Source organism: Pelobates fuscus, chromosome 8, assembly GCF_036172605.1.
Source record: "Pelobates fuscus isolate aPelFus1 chromosome 8, aPelFus1.pri, whole genome shotgun sequence".
In the NCBI taxonomy this organism is placed as follows: domain Eukaryota; kingdom Metazoa; phylum Chordata; class Amphibia; order Anura; family Pelobatidae; genus Pelobates; species Pelobates fuscus.
In genome coordinates, this window is record NC_086324.1 from 122,032,086 (window position 1) to 122,052,714 (window position 20,629).

General features: G+C 38.9%; 1 protein-coding gene across 1 annotated transcript in view; it reads left to right on the top strand.

The window, feature by feature from the left end:
* Positions 1 to 2,406: 2,406 nt before the first annotated feature.
* The window catches only part of EMP2 (epithelial membrane protein 2), a 50,260-nt gene continuing 32,037 nt past the window's right edge, over positions 2,407 to 20,629 (top strand). Inside the window, exon 1 of the mRNA XM_063428835.1 lies at positions 2,407 to 2,540. The gene's annotated coding sequence lies outside the window, so the exon portion shown is untranslated. The remainder of the gene's footprint in view (positions 2,541 to 20,629) is intronic.

Genomic DNA, 20,629 nt, shown 5'->3' on the forward strand with positions numbered 1-20,629 from the left:
AGAGAAGTGGGGATGCTGTGGTAACCCTGCCCACACAGGCTGGCCGGATACACACCATATGACGGACGCGTCAGGTGGGGTTGACGTCACGTGACGCATGTCACGTGATGTACGGCACAGATGGTCATGTGACCAGGACCGGACCTGTATACAATCACCATGGGGATGTGAGGCGAGAATTGCCGAGTCCATCCACTAAGTTATATCATTCAGCTGTGCACACACACACCCACACGTAATTGGCCACAAGGTATGCATTAGTTCTGGCACTTGGGTATTTAAGAGACTCTATATCAGTCTTAGTTTAGCCCCTGACGAAGGTGCATCTCCTAAGCACCGAAACGTACGTCGGGCACCCTCTCGTTTTTTGCACTGGGCACTGGTGTCTGTAACACCATGATCACTATTTGATTTATTCACTTAATTTCTTATTTTCTTTCCTTTGCCTGTCTAGTTAGTTTTACAGGGAGAGAGGCTTTATTAATTACTACTGCCAGTCTGTTTATGACTGACACTCTATTTTCCGTGTTAATCTCTGTCGCTCTCTCTGATAAGGACATGGCTCAATTTTGGAGCATATATTTACACTAACATTGACTTTTCCTGGGGTGTCTAGTAGATGGAGACTTTGCTATTCTGTTATCTATACCCCTGAGCAGATCACAATAAAGCTTTTTTGAATAGGGTCAAGTGAGGATACAGATTAAGCATTACTATCTCCCTTAGCACTCTGGTTTGGCAAGGGATTGCAGGATTTTTTGTATATACTTTGTTTGATAAGAGTATCTTTACCAGACTGCAGGATTTTTTGTATATACTTTATTTGATAAGAGTATCTTTACCAGATTATTTGGACAGTCAATCTTGGATTTTTGACCTTACCACGCTGTATAGATTTTCCAGAATGTGCAAACAGTCTCATTTTCACACTGAGACTGCTTTGCATACTTAATTGTTGGAGTACTGCAGTTCTCATTTTATTTCCCTCTGCTGTTGCTAGGTAGAGTAAAAAAAAAAGAAAAAGAAAAGCCTAATCAGAATTTTGGGTAATGTCCCAAAAATCTGGTTAAACTGTCTGGGAAGTGCTCTACTTCACCATCGTTGCCTTAGAAATAAGGCCTCAAGATTTCTCATGGCTATTAGGTTAGACTTCCTATCAAGTCCCTTTTCTCCATCATGGGAATGTTGTGCTGGATTGGCGCTTCGCCTCCGCCTACTGAACGAGGGGGGGCGCGCCAAAGCGCATGCAGTATGAACGTCGCGAACGCAGTACGCCCTCCCCATGGAAAAGCATTACTTCAATGCTTTCCTATGGGGATTTTACTGACCATGGATATCCATGCAGAGTGTAAGGACGTCCGTGGTCAGTTAGGCAACCAAAATGTACTTGGCAATCAGGAAGTGCCTCTAGTGGCTGTCTTATTTAGTCTTGCAATGTAATCATAGCAGTTTTTCTAAAACGGTAATGATTTACATTGCAGGTCTAAGGGGGACAGGGACATTCCACCCAGACCAATTCAATGAGTTGAAGTGGTCCGGGTGCCTATAGTGTCTGGAAACTCTGTGCAGGATAAAAAAGAGGAGGGCTTGCAAAGGCTCTAGACAGCAAATCTGCAGCTTTTGCAAACAGTTTTTTCATATACCCCCAAAGTGGATGTGCTGGAATTTTATTTTTTTATATATATACACACTAAATGTTATTTTCTCTTTTTACATAAGCCATGTATATGTCTGAAATAAAAAAAATAAATAAAAAAATGTTATTTTCTTTTTAGTGGAGATTTCCTTTACCGGTCCCATCCCTAGCTATGATTATGAATATGATGCTATTGGATTGGACTATGCCTAGTATCTAATGGTATTATGGGACAGGTGACACGGAGATGAGTTTCTGCATGATTTAATTTCGTTTTTATCATTGCCATTCATTTTTTTAAATTGTGAAAAACTCAAAGTTAAAATGTATCTAACTCTAGGTGGGTTAACATTGTGACACGTGGATAAGTTTCATTTTCATCAGGAATGTTTTTCCCTGTCCTCTATACTCACCCCCCTCCCCCCACAAAATAAAACACCATGGTCCTTTTTATAAGCTTTGCTAACAATTTTTAACTGTACTAAACAGTACCTATTGATACTTATAGCAAATAGTAGAACATTTTACGTCTTTTTGAATATTTGGATTTTAGTTAGCTGGGGTGGAACCAAAAGTTAAGTAAAATAAGCCCTGAATCTCAAAACGCAAAAGGTAATTCCGAGCGCATTTTTTAAATTTGAAAACTGCCAGGGGCAGAATAAGTCTTATTTTCAACCTGACTTTGTTTTCTAGAGACACTGTGTAGACTCTAAATACTTTTTCCACACCCAGTTTGCTTTTGACATCAGACGGAGCAACAGGGAGAAGGGGAGGGAACTGGTGTGGTGTGCTCGGAGGTTCCAAACAACTCCCAGATCCGCAGGACACAGCAGCCACAACTCCTCGCCAACTCTCCTCACTGAATCTTCAAGGAGCCGTCTCTGTTAAACTTCTTGACCAACGGGTAGGTTTGACGATTTTTTTTCAGATTGCATTCTATGAAGTGACCCGTTTGCGCGCATACGCCTTTAAATGTATAATGTGTACTTTTTAAAACAAATCTGGAGCTGCGTTATGGTTGGCATGGGCGCCCGATATCCCTCCACATGTTAGCTAGAAACATTGTAAAAGTGCAAAGATAGCTCACATTTATCTTTGGACACTTGGTAAATATATACTGCAAGGCCCATATCATGTCACATCTGCTTTGCATGATGCGTCTTTTATTTGGAACATCAGCCAAAGCGATTATGTTTAGCGTTCTTTTTCTAAAAGCAAAATTGTCGACTGCAACATCAGCAAACGTTCTACATACTGCATTATTTGCTTTATTTTTTGTTATTTTGATCTGTACATTATTCGAACATGAATGGATTTATTTAATGATAAATTGCTGTGATACTTTTTTTTCTTCTTCAAATGGACACTATTTGTTTTCTTTAACTCCCCTCCCCCTACTAAAAACACATTTAGGATTGGTGTAGCTTGAGTTTTGTTTGTAGTTAAATCACAGATAATTACTCTTCTTCACATCTAGCCTAGGGATCGAGGGAAGGTTTTTTTTTTTTCTTTCAATAAAATAGGAATGTGCCTCAGGATGGTTTTGGTCACTGCACACTCAATCTTGCGAGTTTAGAGAAGTTTTTGCAGTTTCTGTTAACAGTTTACACTGTAATTCTTTACAGTGATTTGTTTAGCAAGCTTTTGCTAAGAAGAATATCTTAACTTCCAGTATTACCTGGAAACTGCATGAAATATATTTGTGTTATAAACCAGACATTAAAAAAGTGTATCTACATTGACAATTGAATTAGAATTCTAACAAAATCAGAAAACATCATAGTAAATTAGTAATATGTAAAACCTATATGGAAAATTCTCTGTGAAAAAGGGGTGTGGCAGTGGTTTTACCACCTAGTAGAATTCCGTATATATTGCTTGAAACGGACCCTACAGACCCCTAAAGCAATTAAACTTGCTGAAGTGCTTTTGTGTCAAAAGTGTGTCTTTTTTATCTTCTTAAATTTTCAATATAAACTGGCACTTCCATAAATTAACCTTGTTACCCCTCCCCATCGCCACCCCGACTGTCAGTCAGCGAGCCCCATTTAAATTTATATTGAAACAGTTAAAATGTATCCTTTGATGAAAGGATTTTGGTATCTATATCTCAATATATTACATTGAACACATCTTGTATTCACTTTATTTCAGGACCATATGGTTCAACCTGGAATACTGTTGACGTGTTAACTTTAAATTAAACACAAGTAAACAGGGGTCAAGTCCTGGGGAAACTGCATGCAATATATTTGTGTTATAAACCAGACTTTAAAAAAGTGTATCTACATTGACAATTGAATTAGAATATTAACAAAATCAGAAAACATCATAGTAATATGTAAAACCTATATGGTTTTTAAAGTGTGGAAACTCACCCAAGATCCACCCCTCCCCCCCCAAAAATAATAATATACACTCTAATGCATATATGAACGCGTGCACACACACACTGACAGGTGCACACACATACACACACTCACACAGACACACACACACATACTCAGACACACACTCATACACTCACAGACACACACACACATACTCAGACACACATACACACACACATACTCAGACACATACACACACACACTCACAGACACACACACACTCACAGACACATACACACACACTCACAGACACACACACACATACACTCACAAACACACACACACACACCGAGACACACACCCATACACTCACAGACACACATACACAGACACACACACACACACACTCACAGAAACACACAAATTATTATTTTTTTTAAAAATACGTGGACCTGTCCCTGGCATCCAGTGGGGCTGTAGTGCAGCGGGCACCTTTCTCCCGGTCAGACGCAGCGAGGGAGCTGTATTCTTTTTTTTTAAAAATACGTGGACCTGTCCCTGGCATCCAGTGGGGCTTCAGTGCAGCGGGCACCTTTCTCCCGGTCAGACGCAGCGAGGGAGCTGTATTCTCCCTGCTCTACTCTCTCTCGTCGCAAGAGCTGTCTACTGATGCCATCAGCAAACGGCGTGCGAGGGAGCAGAGCTTCTGACCGGGAGACAGGCGCCCACTGGAGAGGGGGGTCCATCAGGTAGCCATCAGGCCACCTCTTGGGACCCCCATCACAAAAGGAACACGGGGGGCATTTGGGGGAGTGCCTGCAGGAGCAACGGGAATGGCGATCCTGCTGTAAAAAAAGTGCAGCAACAGCGTTCCTGCAGGACTCGAGCCCTGCATGTAAACTAGTATGTTAATTAAAAACATGTTAGAGCGGAGGTTTTAAATCTGGTCCTCATAGCCTAGCAACACTCTAGGATATTGTATTTCCCTTTTCTATTCTTATGGAGATACTGTTGGGAACTACTGTTTCAAAGGAACACTCCTAAACACCATAACTATTATGTTGTACCGTAGTGGTTATGGTGCCAGGAGTGCTTTCTCAGAGTACATAGTGAAACTGTTGGGATTGGTTTGACAACTTACATGGGCTCTGCCTGTCACCGCCTCCCCATAGCCAGAAACTCCTGCCGACAGCTTCTTTTAGCTGCACTGAGTTCAACCTTGCTATGTAGAGCTTGGATCATTGGATTAGAGTGCTCAGATGATGCTCTTATCCAATGATTCGGCACTGCAGAGCAGGGTCTAGTTCATTGGAGCTAATAGAAGCTTGTGGAGTTGGCACAAGGGGACATGGCATCTGGCATACGGTGTGACTAGAGGGTTTGTATACTTAGTCTGTGAATGCACTAGGACACTCCTGGAACCATAACTACTACCACGGACAGTAGTGGGTTTTATATTTGGATTGATCCTTTAACAGCCGCAGAAGCAACCAAACCACAACTGCTATCGGTTTGCACATAGTCTGCCAGGAGAATCGACCGCCCAAATGTTGCATGGACTTTAGGGTCAGGATCCTTACAGTAGTAAGGTAGTCCAGCTATTGCTACTTGCATCACTAGTTAGGCATTCCAAAAAAGTCCCCTGGGGCTGCCCTGGCATCTGATCATTTTGGTACCTTAGCAAAGTCCTATACTAGTTTTAATCTAAATTACTAATGCACTTACCTGAACAGCTGTAGGCCTGTGTTTTAGCAGCAAAATAGGGATATGAACAACTGACAGCCTAAACTGTTTAAACTATAGGCTTCCATCTGTACCCCATATGCCGTTCGTCATCACCAGTGGGAGAAGGTTTAAACCAAACCCCAGACCAGGTGGAATACATAGAAAAGGCATACCCAGGTAGTCACATTATGGAAGTGCTGTTTACTGGGTCTTCAGGGATAATGCTCTTTTTTCATGGGTGACTTTCGTGGTATGCTAGAGTCATGGAACATTCCAATCACAGCATGTACAGGGGTATTGCTGGATGTTCCTATCTGGATAAAATTTGTTGGCTGAGGGTTTCACCTTATTCTCTCAGCCAATTAATTTTATGCAAACATAGGGAAATTGATGCCACTAATGCAAAAGTAGGATCTTCTGCATTAGTGTCATCCCAAGAGGAGGCTGACCTGCAGGTGCTCAGAAGACCTAATTTTTTTTTTTTTTTTTGTTAAGCATAACTCAGATATCTGTGTGAATTCGCCTATTCAACCATATCAAATGCTACATGGGTATGACAGAGCGAGGCTCCTGAAGGTGGGAAATGTGACAACCTCCATCAGTATGACTTGCACTGTGTAACAGAGCTGTCACAGAGATATAGTAAGTGTGCCTTAGACACAATGGAAGAGGTGAAAGAAAAAGTAGCTGATATTTTTTTACGTATAATTTTCAGTGCAGTTTTTAAGGGAAGGTATTAAATATGGTTTTATCTGTTGCTTCTATTTTTGCTATCACTGTCATTTTAGCATATATGCAATTTTATTTCAGTTACGCAATGGATTATCAATCTTCGTGCCCCATTTTATGACACAAAACTGTTTTGTCCCACTTCTCTGTTTTTCCAGCATACATTTGCTTGTTCTTTTGAAATGGATATTTTTGCAAAAACTGGTGGAATGTTGAATAAAAAAAGTTGTCACCTCTAGAACACATATAAAAGGACTGAAATATTGATGGAATTTAATCTTCACTCTTCTAAATATCCCCCAATAACACTCAATTTTTCTCCATTTCCACCAATGGCAATTGGTGTGAGCTATGAATGTTATCAGCACTCTCATTTGCCACCATGTGGTTACTTGTAAAAATCTCTAAGGAAATTCTACATGCTCATTATAGTTTGGCAGTGAGGGAAATCTGAGAAACTGCAGTCCATTGGAACCTATACCAGTGTACCAGTCCATGTCTGAAGGACATTGAGATTGCAGGTCATTGGCTCATGCTGAAACCTATACATTGTTGAGCAAGTAAAGACCCTGTACACATTTTGCCTGCTGTCTCACTCTTATAGTTCTCTACCAAGAAACATTCCAGCACACATAGAAACATAGAATGATATGGCAGATAAGAACCATTCGGCCCATCTAGACTGCCCAATTTTTTAAATACTCTTATTAGGTCCCTGGCCTTATCTTATAGCTAGGATAGCCTTATGCCTATTCCACGTATGCTTAAACTCCTTCACTGTGTTAACTTCTACTACTTCAGCTGGAAGGCTATTCCATGCATCCACTACCCTCTCTGTAAAGTAATACGTCCTGATATTATTTCTAAACCTTTTCTCCTCTAATCTAAGACTATGTCCACTTGTTATTGTTGTCTTGGTATTTTTTCTTCTTTTAACCCCTTAAGGACACATGACATGTGTGACATGTCATGATTCCCTTTTATTCCAGAAGTTTGGTCCTTAAGGGGTTAATCTTCACAAGCATGGTAAGAGACTGCCGCCCACAAATCTTATATGCATTAAATGTCCCTTGCAAGCCATACCATGTTTACTGGAAGACAGTGCTAGAGAAAGCATGGCATCATAACCACTACAGCATGTTGTAGTGCTTGTGGTGCCAGGTTTGCCTCTTTAAGCATTTGCTAGATGCCTCACAAATGAGAACTTCAGACATCAACGGCCTTAAGAAGGATGTGCCTCTATTGGCTGTCTGTGGTTATGGTGTTCTAAATGCAATTAGTCCAGTGTATTGCTGTAAGTCAGTTCATTTAGTTAATGTCAGTTCCAGATTCTATTATCTCATAATATAAGATATTCGTTTTTCACTCCATCAAGTGTCTGGCTAATGGCTACTAAAGGTAAAGCAGCACTGCTCTCTGGTAGCTCTACTATGTTTTCAAATTCTAGTACTCTCGGTGATTATAGCTTCCTTGAATGCTTTTGAAATACAGAAGAGGCAAACAGTATAGTAGCTTGGATCTCAACCCCCAAGTCTGGAATAAACACACCCTCCTCCCACTACAATAACCCTCCCAATTTCTATCTTCCTAAACAAGGAACATTCCATAAAAAATATATATTTAACAGTTTCGTAGATATATCCCCAAAGAGAACATGCATGCTATTAATTTTGCTTGATTTTTGGGGGGTATATGAAATATTGGCTTGCAGTAGCTGTAGATCTAGTATCTACAGCTTCTGCAAACTCTTCCTTTCTTTCCCGGCACAGACATTCTCCTTTGTGCCAGAAAATAACCAATAAAAAGCTGCCCAATCACAGATGTTTCATTAAGCTGTATTCCAGGTTTTTTTTTTTTTTTTTTTTTTAGAAATCTTGCAAAGGCAGGTATTCTGCGCAAGTGGCTGCCTTTAAAATTTAGCTTCATTGAGCTAAACTACAATGGAAGAAACACCTTTCGGCTATCTGACTGCCAGGCACATGAATGGGCATACATGACTATTTACCAAATGGTTTGCCATTCTTATTTTGGAGGGTAACATTTCCCCCCATCCATCTTCTATTTGTAGTTTAAATCTCCAAAACTCTAGCCAGCATCTCCCAAGCATAGCAGACTTCCATTTAGGTGCGATGTAGAGCAAGACGCAGCCTATTGCTCTAATACCTCAAAACTCTCCTTCCTACATTATGACTTCATCCATACATTATCTTTTCTGATCTCCCACTTACGTTTGCTTCCCAATTCCTTGGACTCATTATTTAGTACTGTTCATCTTCCACTTGCATTGTTACTGGTACCAATATGAACCATTACAGTTGGGTCATCTTCACAATCCTTTTAGCTTCATATCAAACTGGGACACATGGAAGATAGAAAACTAACCAGGTGAAAAGATCCAAGCACTTCAAACACTGTTTGTCAACATAATAGTAGTCCCTTATCACTACAATTTATCTAGCATTTCCTGTTTTTCAGATCCCATATTTAATAGAGGAGTTGTCCTCTCAGCTGCAACAAGCTTTTTCTTTTTTTTTCTTTTTTTTTTTTCTTTTTTAGCTGAAGCCACTCCTGAGTTAACACTCTCTGCATCTTTACTCAAATGGGCAAATTGCCAGAAATGGCAAAATTACAGCTCTTTATCTTCCTTCCTGGCAACCCAGTTACCCAGCTAGCTACCAATTTACCAACTTGATTATCTCTTGTGGTGCCGTGCCACTAGCTGTTCCCACAGGTAGACTAAACTCTTCTCTAAATTCTTTTCAAGATTACTAATCCTTTTAGTGTTTAGTTTGCAGCTTCAGTGTGAGCTTTGTGAAATGGCACTTGCTCACATTTACTACAGAGGTATGTACCCTGAAGCCACTCTTCCAGGCATGCATACATTCTGCTAAACAAGTTGGTTCTCCATAATCGACATTTTAGTGGAGACAAGTAAAAGTGTAAACATCTATAAATACATTCAGTCCTTTCCCTCCTTGTTTCTAAAACCCACTTGTTTCCTTAAAACTCCATTTTTTTTTTATTAATTGTATAAATGCAGTTGTAGGCTAATCTATCTGTCAGCAGGATGAGACGTTCCAGTTCCAGGATGAGCACTCAATCATATCTATGTGGACAACTTTTATTAGTTAAAGGGACAATCTAAGCAACAAAACCAAAGATCATGTCCCGTTTTAAGGTAATGTAAAACTTTGCCATTTCAGAGAAAAGACAATGTTTAAATTTGACAATAAAAACACATCTAGTGGTTGTCATCCACTATAGCGTCTTCCTCATTGAAAACTTTTAATTATTGAAAATTTCACGTTCTGTGAAGCATTGAATGAAATACGTCACTATAAGAATTACCTGATTGGCTGAGTGTAACGATTACTATGGGTACAGAATAGGTATTCCCATGTTTTATTTATAAGACGCATTGGGTTAAACATCATGATGATCTCAGAAGAGATGCAAATGCTGCCCAGTGCTGTTCATAATCTAAGTGAAGACGGCTAACATTGAAAAGAAATATATTTAGAATGTTCCTTTACTTAATGCAAGGGTGTGACACAACACTCCACCTGTATCAGTCACTTCACATGTCCATACATTTTACGTTTCCTCCCTTGGTAAATTTTGTGTACTGTTTACATAATGCAAAATAGTATCAACATCTACAAACAGGCATGAGACTGAAACGTTAGAAAGTCCTTACCAATGTAAATGTGCTCTCAGCATAAGCCTAATTGGATCCCTGGGGCTGTAAACCTTGTGATAGGAGATGTTTTGATCTGCGATTTATATCAGTGTGACAGTTCTTTGTAACCAGCTTGTGCAGTTTTCAAGTATTATTTTTTTATTTTTTTATACCTATAACCAGGGCCGACCTTAGGCATTTTGACGCCATGTGCGAAAAATCTTCACAGCGCCCCCCCCCCCCCGTCCATCCATGTATGCTGTAATGTTTGTGTTGTCTGTGTATGTGATAGTAGGTGTGATGACTGTGTGTGATATGTATGCTATGTGTGATATTTGTAATGGGTGTATTAACAGTGTGTGATATGCGTGTATTGGTTGTATGTGACACACACACACACACAGAGTCAGACGGCCATACACACACACAGGAAGACATCCACACACACACACACACACAGGCAGACAGTCATACACACACACACAGACACACAAAGGCAGACAGTCTCACACACACACAGACACACACAGGCAGACAGTCAGTCATACACACAGACACAGACAGTAATACACACAGACACACACAGAGGCAGACAGTAATACACACAGACAAACACGCAGACAGTCATACACACAGACACACACAGGCAGACAGCCATACACACAGACACACAGAGGCAGACAGCCATACACACAGAGGCAGACAGCCATACACACAGAGGCAGACAGCCATACACACAGAGGTAGACAGTCATACACACAGAGGCAGACAGTCATACACACAGACACACACACAGAGGCAGACAGTCATATACACACACACACACACACAGGCAGACAGTCTCACACACACAGACACACACAGGCAGACAGTCAGTCATACACACAGACACAGACAGTAATACACACAGACACACACAGAGGCAGACAGTAATACACACAGACACACACAGAGGCAGACAGTCATACACACAGACACACACAGAGGCAGACAGTCATACACACACACACAGGCAGACAGTCATACACAGACACACACACACAGGCAGACAGTCATACACAGACACACACACACAGGCAGACAGTCATACACACAGACATACACAGGCAGACAGTCATACACACACAGACAATAATAAACACAGACAGAGAGTCACACTCACCTGACAATCCCACAGTTACCTGTGGAGTTCATTGTGGAGGCAGTGCAGCTCCTGGTGACTGTTTGGTGGGGAAGCAGGGACTCCTTCCTGCTTCCCCTGCAGCAGTTTTCTGGCGCTTTTAGCTCCGCCCCCGCCGCACGGTAAGCTCCGCCCCCGCTGCAAATTGAAAAAAAATAAAAAAATAAAATTTTTTTTTTAAATCCACGGCGCCCCCTGCTCCATGGCGCCCTGTGCGGCCGCACAGCTCGCACACCCCTAAGGCCGGCCCTGCCTATAACATGACTTGATGTTTGTATCTAGCATTCATCTTATAAAGTAAAATATCTGTTTGTTTTGTTTATTTTTTGTTTATTTTTTTGTTTCATACATGTGAATAGTTATATAAAATAACCCAAGTTTGTCAAAATGTTTGTGGATGTGAATAAAGATCACTCCTGATGCGCACAAGTAAGATCTGGTAAGTCCTGCATTCAATTTAAATGTAAAAGTATAAAAAACAAAAACAGACTATACATTTATTGTCTTTTGATGTGTAGATGTCTGTCAAAAAAATCTGAATATCGAGTTTACCTCAAACTAAAAACATGTATTTATAAATGCCTGTTTGCATTGATTTAGTTATTCGTTTTTGAAAACACATTATGTGTTCTAACAAATACGTACAACAACACTGACTTAAGTCTTTTGATGAAAGATAACTGTAGTAACCAAGACACTTAAAATAAATAAAAGTAGATGGTCTCATTTAAAAATGTTTTTTTGAAATTTTCAAGCTGGATAGTTCCTTATATGCTGCAATACACACTCATGTACTGACAAGTTAGTGAAGCACCTGGAGTGTGTGAGCTAAATGAACTCTAAGGTTTTTTTATTGTCTCTGTATGACCGGCTGCAGTGAATGGTAAAAGGTAATTTTATGATGTAGCACTGGACCACTTTTATGCCTAACTGCATTCGGAAAATTACAACAAAAATCGGTGAAGTGTGCGCACAGTGGCATGGAAAGCAGCACCTGGAGCTTTGCCCAGCACTGGATTTCAGGTTATTGTATTATTTATTTGTATCCTTTTGGAATAGGGACCTACAGAACCTTGCAGGGTATTCTGTTTTTTTTTTTGTTTTTTTTTTCATTAGAAGGGTTGGAGTAACCTTTATTCATACCATAAAACATATCATGAAGCATACCTCCCAAATATCCCTGTTTAGGAAGGACAGTCCCTATTTCGGGCACCAAACTCTTTGTCCCTCTTTTCCAGGAGCTCATATTGTTTGTGTATCTAAGTGTATAACAGAGTTCCATAGCAATTGTTCTCACGGTATTGTATCTTTAAAAATGAGGCTGTGCAAATAGGAAACATTGTTCTTGTTAGAAATTACATTTTAATTGCAAAACTAGTTATTAGTAAGTCACCTAGTATCTGATTCTTAAACCATATACATGCACATTGGGTCAACCAGTGTTTGAAACTGACTGTTAGTTGGTCTGATGATGTCACTGTACAGGGAGGGTAGCAGAGAAGACCATGGAGACTGTCTATCTTCAAACATTAAAAACCAAAGAAAAAAGTTACTTGCGCACTATCCCATATCCCTAAGCACATTTAAATAACTTTTAGAATAATCTAATAGCCATTCAAGTGTAAGCTCACCTACCACGTCAAGGCAAAACCTAGTGTAGGCGAGTCCTTGCTGCTTTCAGCTCAAACCTTAAATCTCTAATGAGACAGAGAGGGGTATTTTTCTAAACCCCTATACACTTATTAAACCTCAGTTGGGAACACATTGGGTGTCTGGCAGCAATGTAACCTGGCTGTGTAAAACAAAAGTTTATGTGTAGCATAGTCTATTGCTGCCACCCAGGAGTAGTGGGAGTTTGAGCGCTGGGCTTAATTTTGTATGCTTGTATTTGATTTTGTTTTACACTGCCATGTTACAGTGCTGCCGCCCACCCCATGTGTTCCCTATTAAGTTTTACTTTACTTTAATCAATGCCAGGTGAAGCTCTCCGGCCCTGCTTGGCAAATCCCCATCTGATGACATGGAAGCCGTGCCGAGGTCCAATTAAAGGCTTCTCATAGAGCCTTTGATTGGTATTTAACAGGCAAAGAGCGCATGCGAAAGCTCTGAGCTTGAAAAGGGAGGTTGAGAGGCAGCGATGGAAAGGAGTAGGAGGCAGCAGAGCAGGGTGATTTAAAAACAAACAAACCAGAAAAAACGGACAGAATTGGGAGACGGGAGGGCTTCCCCAAGTGTTGGTAGGAAAGGGAGACAGAGCTTTTTTCCTTGCAGACGGATTTTATGCACCGAATTTACATTAGGCAGCAAGGAACAGAGTAGTGCAGTGAGTGCAACTTGCCCTCAACATGCCCCCAAGCTGAAAAACTCCTACCACCATGACCACTTCAAAAAACAGAAGTGGTCATGGTGGCTAAGGTAACCTTTTAATTAGTTTCAGGATATATTATAAGCAATGCAACCCTCATTTGAAAAATCCAGACAGACACACATGTTTGCTTAGAACAGGCACTGTATAGGCAAAATCACATAGTTACATAGTCTGAAAAGAGACACGTGTCCGTCACAAAAGACAAAAGAGTATGTTGTCGTCCTTCTGTCTGACCATTTGACCTCTTTATGGCCAAAGTGTGTTTTTATTTTTTTTTAACATTTTTTTAGAGGTGTTGTGAATAAAGAGCTTAACCCCTTAAGGACCAAACTTCTGGAATAAAAAGGAATCATGACATGTCACACATGTCATGTGTCCTTAAGGGGTTAATTGTAAACAAAATATTTTACGAAGCGAATAATTCTACAGAGTTCCACAATCTTTCAGAGCTTTCCTTTGTTAGTTGCTCTGGAAGGTAGGATATAAATCTGCAATGGCAATACCTTGGCAGTACATCTGTGAACTACCTAAGATGCTTAGCCATCTGGATGCTAAGGTAAATAAGCAAGAACAAGTTCATATTTTTTATTTGTTTAAATCAAAGTTTCATAGCCTGACATTCAGGTTATGCATGCATTAGCAGTTCTATTTTTTGGTATGAGACAAGCCCAGTTCTACATTATGTTATCCTTTACGGAGCAGGTTGAAGAACAGGACTTATAGTACCCCAAGGCTTTTTTTTTTTTTTTTTTTTTTTTTTTAGGTGTGTAAAATAGTTTTATTGTGTAGTAGAACTGGAAAGTCCAGTTCCTTTTGATTAATACATTGAAATACAGTACAGGATTCTTAAAGGTGTGTTAGTTTTTTTGTTTTTTTTTAAATATCATTTTGCCTACGTTATAGCTATAGAAGTTTAGAAGAAATAGAAGACCTCCATTGAAAACTAAGTGAAAAACTGTGCAGTGAAACACGACTCAAACCTTTTCTTAATGTAAATGTAACATTATACCTTACAGTTGTATACCTGGGAACATACCAAGTCTACCTCTGAAGCTTAGTTTGACTGCTAATTAGAATGCCTTCAGGCCACTATTCAATCATGGTTTTTGTGGGGGAAGGGGGTTTTAACTTTTTCTTCTCTGCATCTATGTCACAAATGGTAAAATTTAGACACAGAGCTTGGAATGTTATTAGGTATGTAGATCTTCCAGATTGTTTCAGATGCTCATTTAGATGCTCATTTCAGTACCCTGAAATATGTTGTCCTCATTAAGGTCAGCCCTACACCTTAGTGCAAATTAGGTGCAGTTAGTATTAACATTTAATACAAAAATGGAAATGTATAATTTATATATATATATTTAAAAAGCTCCTATGACAGTCACCCTCAATGCAGAGTTGGAGGCGCAGATTGAAACAAGCAAACAAGCCATACCTGTGGGCTATGTGGGTTTGAAGTGTTGAGTAGTCCTATCAAAAAGAGTGTTTAAATAAAACACCGTGTTTTGTTTAGAGTAACACATGCTGGCATTGTGCCCACGCCCTCCTCTTCCCCCAGAGATAAAAATTAAAATAAGTAAATAAAAAAAGAATACTCAACTCTGGAGCTCTATTGTAGAGGTGAAGTTCTCGCTGCACCTCAATCCTCCCTGCATAGCATCACTCCCCCTCACTGCATGGGGAAGGGATGTCAGAAAGGCTGGGTTGATGGAGGACTGAGGATGGCATGGAGGAGATCTCTGTGCTAACATTGCATGATTGTTCCCCATAAGTTATAGGTTCTTACTATGGGTGAAATTTATGCACAGAAATCACATTAGCAGACAGATTGCTAATGAACCATGGTCTTACACCAACTGCAAAATTATCTCTGTAAGCTTGTCCATAAATATTAAATTGAGGCTGAAGTTTAGTACCCCATGTGCATGTAAGTGTAGCAAGGACACACATACAGTCAGTAGCAGTCCCCACAGATTTGTGGGATTTCCATTTACAAATCAGATTGCCATATTTGTGATCCAAGTGCACATTGTATTCTGACCACTATCCACCCCATAGCACCATTTCTAAATATGGTTCCTCCATAGCCAGATTGGATGAAATTTGTGCCAATAGGGACACATTAGAAAAAAAACAGAATACCCCATGTGAACTTACTTTCTATAAATTTGAAAAATTTATTGTTTTAGGTGGTTATTTCAGTTGGTGAGTTCTAAATTGGTGGTGTGCCAACTTGCCCCTAATAAGGCATGCACAATCAAAAGCAAATTGTAAAAATTCTCTATTTGGAATCTGAAATAGGTGCCTTCCAAGTTTGACAAATACACATTATTCAGTTTTCCTTCAGTAAAATACATTAGGCGTACAAAATTCACAACATCAAAGTAAATATGTATTTTTTCAGAGTTGTATGTGATCCTTGGTAAGGTTAAACTATGCTCCCCTCTTTATTAAAGGGACACTCCACTGCCTAAATACAAAATAAATAAAAAAAAAATCATATTTTGTAGATATACCACAAATTAAAACTTGCTTGCATTTAATTATGCACTTTTATCATTCTGGATATATCTACAAACAGCTGCTAAACCTTTAGTTCTCTTGTCTGCTTTTGTGAATTTCACTCTGCTTGCCCCAACCTCCTCCTTTTGTAAGGAAAATGACTCACACCCTCACATCATTATACATACACAATCATTTTAACAAACAAACTCACGTTCATATTTATACTCATTCATATTCATATTCATATATATATATACACACACAAGAACACATATACACCCACATGCTTATTCACACACTTCACACTTTGAAGTGATAAAAAAGTAAAGATAACATAGCTCCAAGCATTTCACATGTACAGAGTGGGACAATTTAATTTTAAGGGTGTGGCTAGGGGTGGGCTGTTCTAAAAAGTTTAGGCGACTTACGAAACACAATGTATGTAATTTAGAACAACAATGCATCTTATTTACACAGACTTTTTTTTCTTAACACATTTATTGTAGTTTAATTAACCCCTTAAGTACACATGACGTGTGTGACATGTCATGATTCCCTTTTATTTCAGAAGTTTGGTCCTTAAGGGGTTAAAAATGCGCTACTGTGAGCATTATTGCTGTGGTGTTGTGTTATAAATTCAGACACACCAAGAATATTGTGCTACTATGAAAGAGGGACATTACGATAGAAAAGAGGGACATAGGCCCAAAATAGAGACTGTCCGTCCTAAATAAGGACACTTGGGAGGTATGAAAGGACACTGGCAACCAACAGTGTTTGGTATAAAATTAATTATTCCATATCCTCTTTTATGTACATATAACAGACTAAATAAAATGTTGGAAAATTTTAAAATTACATTGAGAAATGAAAAAAATAGTTTTAAAACATTATGGGATAAATAAAATATACTCTGGGATTTACACAGTCAAATAAAACAATGAAAATCACTTAACTTGAGTTAACTTTTTTCATGAGATGCTTTGTTTTCTTTTAAATTTATATTCGATTTAACAATAACATAACAATCCTGTTCAGACAAGACAGAACCAAGGCAAACATTGCAAATGAAGAGGAGAAACTGGAACATTTCTCTTTTTCTCTGTGTGCTTTCTCTATGACGGCAGAATTCATGAAAATGATTCACAGGGAGCTAATAAATGGTGGTACCATTTGCAGGCTAACGAAGTGTGGCTTTCTACATTTTAAAGGCACACTATAGGTACCATAATAACTTCAGCGTCTGATGTAGTTATGGTGCCCGGAGTTCATAGGTGCCAGGTCCTACATCATTGCTAAATGGGTCAGTCACCATTTAGAAGAGATGCTTGGTCCCTTGCAGCCTGGCCTTCAATGACGATATAGTGGAGGTGGAGTTATGCTATTATCTCCTGTCAATTCATTCTAGTGATTGTTTGAGAGTGCATAGCTGATGTTCTCGGCCAATCTTCTGCCAATTTCCCTATGGTATAGCGTGAATCATTGCTCCACCTTTGCCATTTCATTATTGGAGACCAGGCTGCCAAGCAGTTCTGCTTCGTGGCAAGTAAGCTATTTACGAGTGATGCGGAATCCAGCACCAACAGACTCCAGGCACCATAACCACATTAATCTTTTGACGCAGTCATTGTGCCCATCGAGTCCGTTAATTTTATTTTTTACAATTTATAAATACGTACTTGTTAATTTTAGAGATAAATAAACCTAATAATTAAAAACCTGGAAAGTGGCAATTCCTCTTAAAAGGGATACTATAGTCACCAGAACAACTACAGGTTAATGCAGTCGTTCTGGTGTCTATAAGCTGTCCCTGTCCCCGGGTTGGGGTGGGGGACTAAACAGTATTTTTCACCCATAGTGTCACTATAGTGTTCTTTTAATCTTTATACATATTGAGCATCTGAAACCTATACCTTTATGTGCTGCATTATATTTTTTAGAATTATAGTTACGGTATACTTAAATGTTTCAAATTCTGCTACTCAGGGATTCTACACTTAGCTGTCACAGAACACATAAAAGCCACAAAAAAGTAACATTTTTGAAATTACACCACATTTGTTTACCCTAGGGGTATTTAAACACTTGTCACGCAACCATTTGATCGCCACATGCTTCTAACATTTATGGTATTTTTGTTTTACTCTGTCATGCACATACCACTTTTTGTAACCTCTTAAGTGCTATGCTAGTTTACAGCCATGCGTGACTGCCATTTGTAGGCATTTACACGCTCTTCAATTAAACACCAATATTAGTGCTTTTTCTGTGAGCTCCCTCATGTATTACATATTTTTGTTTTAGTTTGCAAAACGATACAAATATAAATTTTTGGTACAACTGTTTGTAGTGTATGTGTGTGTTTTTTTTTTTTAAACTGTTCATTATATTTATAGTTTTAAAAAACAGTTCAATTTTTCTCCACCCCCCAAAATCAAACCAAACGAAAAAGTTGGATTCTAGATCTTTTTTTTTCAAATAAAATTGCCATTCAAATGTTAGAGGGTAACATTTATTATTTTTTGTTTTTATACTTTACCATCCTGTAATTTATGCAGAAAACACATTACAGTTAAATATCTAACTTTTCATTGTTTCCTAAATGACAAAGTAAAAGGGTAAAGCAAACAGGGTCTACAAAAATAAGTAAGAAAATAGAGTGATACAAGGCACCACATTCCAATTAGATTAGAGTCCAACAGAGGCTTTGTTGGTAAATTGAACATTTTGAACTGTTGTTCTTCAGTGAAAACAAGACTCCGATCAGTCTCTCACCTTGCAATCAATCTGGGAAGCAGGGATGTGACAGGGGTCATTAGATGTTGATATAAGATAAAGATGCTCATGGGGAGTCTCTCCTGATTGTGGCAATATGATTCAAAGGTCTGTGGAGATTGACATAGGGGAATAGAGATTTGAAGAAGTGGGTGATTTATACATAGTGATATCTTAAGTTCCCAGTTAAGTGTCTTCACTTTTCAGTTCTGATAAGGAGAGTAGATTTGAGTTAGTGGTTACATGCAGTAGGCAGTAGACTGGACTGGGGATACAAAGCAGCCCTGGAAAAAAATGTATGCCAGCCCCATAAATCATTGTGCCGTGTAGTGTGTGTATATATGTATGTGTGTGTGTGTGTATATATATATATATATCTATATATATATATATATATATATAGATATATATATATATATACACACAGAGTCTGGCATATAGCATATAGTCTGGCAAATAGCCTTGGTGCTGCAGAGCGTGGATAAACAGAAAAAAGATGAGAAGCGCACTCCAGAGGACTTAATAATTAATTTTTATCGGTGTTAAACAGAATCGACGTTTCGACCCGCAGGTCTTTATCAGGGGTCGAAACGTCGATTCTGTTTAACACCGATAAAAATTAATTATTAAGTCCTCTGGAGTGCGCTTCTCATCTTTATATATATATATATATATATATATATATATATATATATATATATATATATATATGTGTGTGTATAGTGTGTACACATAACACATACATATACACAAGCTCACTGACACACAGTATTTTTGCAGAGATTTCCAGTTAAATGAAAAAGTGTCAAAATACCCTTGGGTCAATAGCCTGTGATGTCTACTTTATAATGTACTTTTGTGCAGCGATTTAGTTTTCTGTGATCACTATTACACTTGGAAGATTAATTCTCTCTTTTCTAATTGACAGTGAGGTAAATTATCACATTCTAACTGTGATCACATGAATCCTAGGAGGACATGGGGATCCTTAGTTGAAATTCTGCCCTTTCAAATGAGGGCACATAATCCTCAGAGGTTGCACAGAGGGAGAAACAGTGACTTTTTTTTATTGCTGCTTTTGTAGTGATCCTCTGCTATATATCTTTTTATATATATTTCCAAACCAGAGTGCCGGTATTTTTTGGATTTATTATTAGTTTGTGACTGGGCAATATAGTTGGAGTGCAAGAGCTTGGAACTGTATATATATATATAATACAATGTTAAACAAAAATCTGCACACCAGTCAAGTCATAAGACTTGCTTTTCCCACAGAAATCACAAATCTGCATTGATTGCTACTACTGCAAAGGATTCTGGGTGGGTATATGCAAATTACTTTAACAAAGAATCAAATTTTTGCCTCATTCCATTTTAAACATGGATTCATTGGAGTCTGTGTTTGCTGTATACAACAGCTTTGAAACACAACTTAGGAAAAGATGCAAAGCCAGTGAACCACGACACCACTCCAGACGACATACAAATGAGAAAGTGCCAGTGCTTCTCAGCAGTACCTCGTTGCGTAGAGACTAAACATCACCAACATTTTGGGACAGCATACCAAGTTTCAACTAGTGGGGGCAGTGTGGCAGTCTTTTAATAGGAAAAATGATTGAGACTGCAGCTCCCCCCACATAACGAACCGGATTCGTCATGTGCACACAGCCAACATAGATTTTTGCCCAAGGCGTAGGTATGC